Consider the following 8,239-nt stretch of genomic DNA (forward strand, 5'->3'; position numbering starts at 1 on the left):
CTTTATTTACTCTATTAAGCCAATAAATTTTTGAAAGGCAAAAAGAATCTGTAATGAAAGAGGAAGTAATATTATTTTTCTCATAACAACTATGTTGTTTAATCAGGTCACTGTGAATTCAATAAAAGCAATCTATTTTTGTTCTGTCTGCCTTGTTGAGATCAATTCTTCCATTGCCAAAAGCAATAAAAAAACACAAATTTAAAAGTCTGAATTAAAATCAATATAATTTATTCCAAAACCCACTTACATTTTCTTGAATTGATGCACTTGGCTTTAGAGGATCGCTGCATGCCCGCTGAGGAGAGGGTGAAATAACGCCCGTCCTAAATGCAGTGCTTGTGAGTACAGCAGAGGCGGCAGCGCGGTGTGGCTCTGTTTGTGGTATCAGGGACTTTATAATAGGAAAGGGAAAGGCAACTTCTGAAAAATGCATGGAAGCTATTAACTCTTCGTCCCAAAAGCTTGCCCTCATATGTACATCAGGTGGAGCATTTGCATAAAAATATCTCACTTGGGATTTGGGGAAGATCATTAGCATAATGACCCCATCAGGAATCACATCCCCTGACCTCAGGATTCATTGTCACTCCTCCTATCAGGAGGCCACGCCTATTGCCCTGTGCCCCCAGTAGGGCCAGCTGCAGTTACGGCCACTTGAAGTTTGGCTAGCCATATAACTTTCTTAACGGATAGAATGTGGGAAAAAGTGACCTTGGTGTTCCAAAGCTTAGGCCCTAAAGGCCTTGCAGTTTCTGCTCACCCCTCTTTAAGCCCTGAGGCCGCTGTGAGTGAAGACATAAAAGAATCTGCGATGAAAGGATCCACACAGAGGCCCACCACCCAGCCCAGCTGCCCCAGCCACACCCACCAGACCAGACGGCAGAACTGCCTGACCACCCAAGACGTCCAGACAAAGAATAAATGTGGTTTGGGTTCAGCTACTTAGTTTGTGGGTAGTTCTTTATGCAGCAATAAGTAACGCTCTGCTCCATCTTATTCATCCAACAGCCAGTTACTAAGTGTGAACTCTGTGCCAGTCACTAGCACTGAGAAAACAGAGGAGAACATTAACAACGGCCCCTTTTCCACCAAGTCCACATTCCAGTGTTTACAGCAAGAATGTCAGACTCGTGGCCCACAACGAATATTTTTGCAGCCCAGCCAATATAACGGTATGTAAGAAACATTTCTTTAAATATATTTTTTTGTTGATTTTAGAGAGGAAAGGAGAGGGAGAGAGAGATAGAAACATCAGTGATGAGAAAGAATCATTGATTGGCTGTCTCCTGCATGCCCCCTACTGGGGATCGAGCCTACAACCCAGGCATGTGCCCTTGACCAGAATCAAACCCAGGACCCTTCAGTCCTGAGCCAAACCAGCTAGGGCTATAAGAAACATTTTAATAAAAATTTTGTAACTTAATTTTTACAATATCCTATTATACATAATCTATATATATAAAAGCCTAAGTGACCGTTCAACCATTTGACTGGTCGACCACTGACCACCAAGGGGCAGATGCTCAATGCAGAAGCTGCCCCCTGGTGATCAGTGCACTTCCACAGGGGAGCACCACTCAGCTGACTGACAGGCGCCAGATGCAGGTCTCATGGCTGGCCACCACAGCCCGGAGACCGCAGTGGAGCAGCAGCGAGCCTACCGAGCCGTGGCAGTGGCAGGCGCAGCGGGACCGGGATGAGCAGGAGCAGCAGGCAGGAGCAGCAGGCGGTGTTAGACTGCTGGTTTCAGCCCGATTCCCACAGGCCTTGCCAAGGGACCCCAACAATGCACGAATCCATGCACCGGGCCTCTAATTATTATTATTTTTTTTTTAAATTTTTCATAACAGCTTTATTGAGATATAATTTATATGCTATGAAGTTCACCCTTTTAAAGTGTATAATTCAATAATTTTAAGTGTTTTCAGAATTGTGCATCCATCAACACTGTCAAATTCCAGAATATTTTTACCACCCCCCAAAATACTCCATTTCCATTAGCAGTCACTTCCCATTTCTCCCTCCCACCAGCCCCCAGAAATTACTAACTTACTTTCTGTTTCTATGGATTTGCCTATTCCGAACATTTCATAGAAGTGAAAGCACCCACTACGTAATCTTTTATATCTGACTTCTTTCACTTAACATGTTTTCAAGATTCATTCTGTCATAGCATGTAACAGTACATTATTTCTTTTTATTGCCAAATACCATTCCATTATATATGTATGGCACATTTTGTTTATTCATTCATCAGTTGATAGACATTTGAGTTGTTTCTACATTTTGGCTATTACAAATAATGCTGCTATGAATATTCCTGTCTAAGTTATTTTTTTTCCTTTTTATTTATTTTAATCTTTAAATTCTTTATTAGTTAAGGAATTACAAATGTGTCCTCATTCCTCCCATTAACCCTCATCCTCCCCCCCCCCCACTCATGCTGCCTCTAATTATTAATAACAAACTACAACGTTCGCTAATGTCTGGTTACTATGATTGTGTTGCATTCATTTCCCTTATGCACCTTATGCCCAGGCCCACCAGCGAATACTTTTGCTGCTGATTGCGATGTCATTAGTCTTGTACTAACTTGTTTGGTGTGCGCAAAAGGAAATATTTTGCTTTCAGAGAACAAGAAAAATAGGTTTATTTGCATTATACTTATTAATGTGTGCAGTTATTTAGTGTCTGGTAAGTTAATGTTCAAGAAAAAATGTTAATTTTTAGTAAAATGCTTTATTATTTTATGTTAATGACTAGAGGCCTAGTGCATGAAATTCATGCACAAGGGTGTGTGGTGTGTGTCCCTCAGCCCAGCCTGCACTCTCTCCAATCTGGGACCCCTCAAGGGATGTCCAACTGCCCAACTAGGTCCAATCCTGGTGGTTCTAAATGGGCATTCAGACATCCCTCTCACAATCCAAGACTGCTGGCTCCCAACCATTTGCCTGCCTGCCTGCCTGATTGCTACTAACCACTCCCCTGCCAGCCTGATCGACGCCTGACTGCTCCCCTGCTGGCCCGATTGCCCCTAACTGCCCTCCCCTGCCAGCCTGATTGCCCCCAACTGCCCTCCCCTGCAAGCCTGGTCGCCCCCAACTGCCCCCCCCCCCCCCGCTGGCCTGATCGTCCACAACTGCCCTCCCCTGATGGCCATCTTATTGTGACCATCTTGTGTCCACATGGGGGTGGCTATCTTTGACCATATAAGGGCGGCCATCTTGTGTGTTGGAGTGATGGTCAATATGCATATTACTCTTTTATTAGATAGGATTACTTATTTATTTCAGCCCTTTGTATTCAGCATGTCTCTATCCAAATAAACCTACATTTCTATGAAAATTGAAGCTTTTGTGTTTGTTTGTTTGTTTGTTTGTTTGTGGCCCACATAAACTTAAACCTTGTTTATTTGACCCATGATAGCCTTTGAGTTTGACATGCTTGGTTTGCCAGTAGGGAGAGGGGAGACCAAAGACGAAAAACAGTGGGATAAATGATAATGTCACATACACAGGTGAGTGCTGTGATAGAAACACAGCAGGAGAAACAGATGGAGCTGAGCCAGGGAGGAGACTGGTGGCCAGGCTTCCCTGCTTCAGTGACATTTAATCAGAGATCTGAATGTTGAAAGGAACCAGGCAAAACTGTGAGGGAACAGCCTTCTACGAATAAATGTACAGGTTGTGGTGTGGGCTCAGGCTGCCATGCATGGGGGGCAGAGGGGCAGAGGCAGGAGGGCAATGAACCTGGGGTGTGTGATTTAAACAAGGCATGCGGCCCGCCGGCGGCAGGTTTGACATGCTCACAGGGTAGGTCCTTGTGCACCTCAGTCGGGAAGCTGGTGTATGGCAGGGAGCGAGCATTTTCTTCACTTTTAGCATGCAGTTATCAGAGACATGAAGCACCTTGCTGCAAATAATTCAAGCAACGCAGCAAATAAACTCCCCTGCGCCCCAAGAAGGCCGGTCTGCAGTAATGGCCTTTTTGTCCCTTGATTTAAAAATACAATCAGCATCATTGTGGGCGTTGGCCGCTGTCTGTTCCTGGATCCACATTTGATAAGCAAAAATGTACCGCCGGGAGTCATGTCTTCAGAGAGCTTGCTCCACCCCAGGAATCCCTGACACTAAGGGAAAGGAACTCGAGTTTGTGTCCTAGGATTCGTTTAAAGCAGTGGAATGAATTGTGAGACAGCCGGGTACCGAGAAACAGGTGGCAAGAGAGATTGACCGGAATAAAGAGATGAACAATCACCTGTTGATCTGATCAGTTTGGAAACTAGACTAGGTGGCTTTAACCCTGTAAAAAAGCATCTTTACCTTCTGTTTTGGTTTTTAATAGCTCCACTAAATTGTGGGAAACTTCAATCAGTTGTTTGTTTACCCATCCATTAAACTGGTTATGCTCATAATATGCCAGTGGAAGCTGCAAAAAGAGGCTCTTCCGGGTAAATAAATTTCCAAAGAGATGCCCTTCTGTTAGGGTTGCCATGGGCCAACGCCAGGTATATGCTGTGGACAAAAAGGCCACATGCTAACCTGACCAGCTAAGAGAAGGCCTGCGTGGTGGCCTTGCAAACTCAAAGACATAAAGTAACCACAAAGGATGGTCTGAAATTAAAACTTTAACTAAAAGCAGTTTATGGTGGTAGTCACTCCTAGGCTGATATCTTCCCTGACAAAGCTCAATCTTTACCTTATCTGAGCCTATTGTCATTTTGCATTTGCAATAACCTATCATTGGAATGTAAAGTAATTTCCCTTTTCCTGGATGCCTCAAAGCACAGCCACCACTCTGGAGACCACAAATCCTCTCATTGTTATTGAGTTAATTGTTGACTTTTAACTATCCTGTAACCGCCTACGTAAAGGAAGTATGTGTCAGGAGGGCCTATGTAATACTTTCTACAATTAAGATTAAAAGAAAAAAAAATTTTAAAGGAAGTATGTGTCTATCATTTTACTTTTTATCCAATCCCAGAGGTTTCTCCACTTTGCTTTCTCCCACCTCCCTAATCTATCACCAGTGGATTTCACGCAACCCACTTACGTCTCCTCCTTTGATTGTAATGTATAAAACAAGGTGAAAAACTGCCACTCACTAGAGCATTATCCCAATACGTTGAGACTCTAACAGTGCCATGCAGGCTGGGTCACAGCACGGTGCCTCTTAGCGAGGGGTCTGTGCAGGGTGCCAATCACCACAGAGAGAAACCCTCCAGGCAACAAACATCTGTGAGGCCCCTCCATGTGCCAGGACTGTGCTGGGCTCTGGAGGTACAACCACAACTGAATGAGTAATTGCAGGACAATAGAAATGGCGAAGGCGAAGGTGAGAGTAACCTGTGGAGTACAGCCAAGGCCTCATAGAGGAGGGAGTATTAGAAATGGATTCTAGAGCATGCGTGGAACTTTATCGCATTGCAAAAACAAACAAAAAACAAGGACAGAGAATGCATAGCAAGTGTCAGTGTGTGATCTCAGGAGATAAGATCAGTGGGAAGCAAACAGCTCTGTGAAGCCAGAAAGGAGGATGAGTGCAGTGGGATTAGCTGGGAAATGAGCCTGGAAACGCAGATCATAGAAGAGATGGATCAGTTCCTCTAAGACAGAGAAGACCTGGGAGGCCAGGGTGACGGGAGGGAGCAAGGAGACAAGCAAACCAGCGCTGCAGAAAGAGGCACTTGCCTGCTGCCCCCTGAACACGGGGAATGTCCAGAGCACAGGGCTTCAGATCTTGAAGCCGTATCTTAATAGGCCACTTCTCAAGTTACTTAGCTTATCAGATGAACAATTTCCAAATGTCTCATGTTGTATTTCACGTAAACTATGCTTTCTCTGAAAAGAAACTGAGGCCTCAACACGGACTGGTCAAGCCATGGTGGTTTTGATTTTTAAATCCAGGCTAGAGGAGAATGAACCCATGCGGCTTCTTCGGCCACATTGCTGATGGATGAGGTGAGGCTATTAATACTGGGATGTGCATTGCTTTGCCCAAAGCAGCAACCTTTTCAGCAAAGCTGGTTTACCCCACTCTGAGTCTTTGTTTTATGCCATTTCCTCCTCCCTGTTTGATCTCTGCACAGCAGTAAGGGGTTGTAATAATTAACAAACCCAGTTTACAGCCAGTGTCAACTGGCTATTACATGGTAGCACAGCAATCGTGACTGCCCGTTCCTATGAAATTCCTAATTTGATCGCTTTTTGTGAGGCTGTCTGTCTACATTCTTTGTCTTTTTTCAGTTGCTTCTATTTTCCTAGTGCCTTGAGGCTCTGTAAGTTCCTACTCAGCTAAAATAACATAAAATCTAATTTGAAAAATCCAGTGGAGTTCAACTATAAATTATTCTGTGTTATATTCAAAGGCTAGAGGTTTAGAAATTGATCACATCAGCAACGTTTGGTTCTAATTGCATTAGCTTATTTGATAATGTTCTAACATAAAATTTGCACAGTGTTGCTTGAAAAAATAATTCCTCAGAATGAACGGAGGCATCAGACATTGAACACGAAAGAAAACTGTCAGACTTGACATCAGTTACAGTTACACACAGAGCAAAATTAAGTGCCTTGTCAGTCTATACCACTGGCATATATCACCGCACCTGGGTGGACTGGGAGACTTTGAGCATTTGTCATTTTTTAACATAATTTTGCTTTGTTATACAAAAATATTTTATGGTATTTTGTGAATTCCTTGAGGGTAAACTAAGTAGGGCTCAATCACCTTTACATCTCCAGCACTTGGCCTATGTCCAGTACATGTTAGATATTCAAAAGCCATTTAAGAAACAAATTAATAATAGGGATAACTTCTTCATATACCCCAAACCCTACCCAAAATGTTTTATGTGAATTTCCTCATTAATTCTTCACAATAACACGATAAAGTCATTGGCATTGTAAATTTTATAGGTGATAAAGAGAGGCTTAGGGAGCTCACACAGCTGGTAAAGCATAAAGAATGAGTGTTGGTAGCTCTAAGTTCTGCATTCTTAACTGCTATGTTACACTAGATGCGTGCTTAAAAAGTGCAAGCAAATACTGACTGATGTGTATGACTCTCCATTTGTTCAGTGTGACCACCATGCCAACATGGCCATCAGAACCTCTCAAGGAAAAACACTGTGTGTCTCTTTTTTACTCATATTCACAACATTTCCGACACCAGAGGTGTGGGGCTTTCCCCACACAGAGCAATTCTCTGTGACACAAGCTGCGTGTCCTACAATGCAACTCAATTCTGATACTAACTGGAGTTTGTGCAGATCCCACAGCTTAACGGTTCAGTCCCACAAGACTACCACTCACATCAGATGCCGGTCTCAAGTCCCAGGTTGTCACCTATACATTTGGCCAACGGACTATAACTAGGAGGCTCCCATGACCCTCTTGTTGGGTTTGATCATTTGCTAGAACAACTCACAGAACTCAGGAAGATACTTACAGTTACTGTTTTTCACATAATAAATAATATGATAAAGGGTGCAGATGGACAGGCAGATGAGGAGAAACATAGAGTGAGATCCAGAGGAGGAGGTGCATAGAGTGAGGTCCAGAAGACTCCTGAGCCAGGAGCCTCTGTCACCGCAGTCATCCGCCCAGCATATGGTTGTGCTCACCAGTTGGAAGCTCTTTGAATCCCATGCTGTTAGGATTTGTATGGAGGCTTCATCACCAAGGCATGATTGACCATTAACTCAATTTTCAGCCCCTCTTCCCTTCCCAGGATATTGGGGGGGGGGGTGGGTAACAGTCCTCAGCTTCTCCCATAAGGTGGTCTTTCTGAAAGTCCCCATTCTGAAGCCATCCAGTTGCCTCATTAGAACCAAAAGCACATCTATGACCCAGAATACCACCAGGATTTTAGGAGCTCTGTGCCAGAAACCCAGGGCAGACACCTATATACAGGGTGAGGCAAAGTACGTTTAAAGTTATGAATACTCGAAACACAGAGTTTATTCTGGTATTATTACTTACTAATTATTGTATTATTTTCCATACAAACAACCGTAAACCTACCTTTGCTCCACCCTGTATATATTTTCTGTTATTTCACAGAACCATATATCCCACAACCCAGAAGCTGTAATGAGATGCTGTAGGTGGAAGTATAGCTATTGAACAAAAAGAGATTTGATCCTGAATCATGCTAAATGTTGCTATTATTCATGAAGTCATCAGGAAGTTGTGTAAACCTTAACTGACCATTCACCTTTCCTGTTAAAGGCATT

This window comes from Myotis daubentonii, chromosome 14, assembly GCF_963259705.1.
Source record: "Myotis daubentonii chromosome 14, mMyoDau2.1, whole genome shotgun sequence".
Classification (NCBI taxonomy): Eukaryota; Metazoa; Chordata; class Mammalia; order Chiroptera; family Vespertilionidae; genus Myotis; species Myotis daubentonii.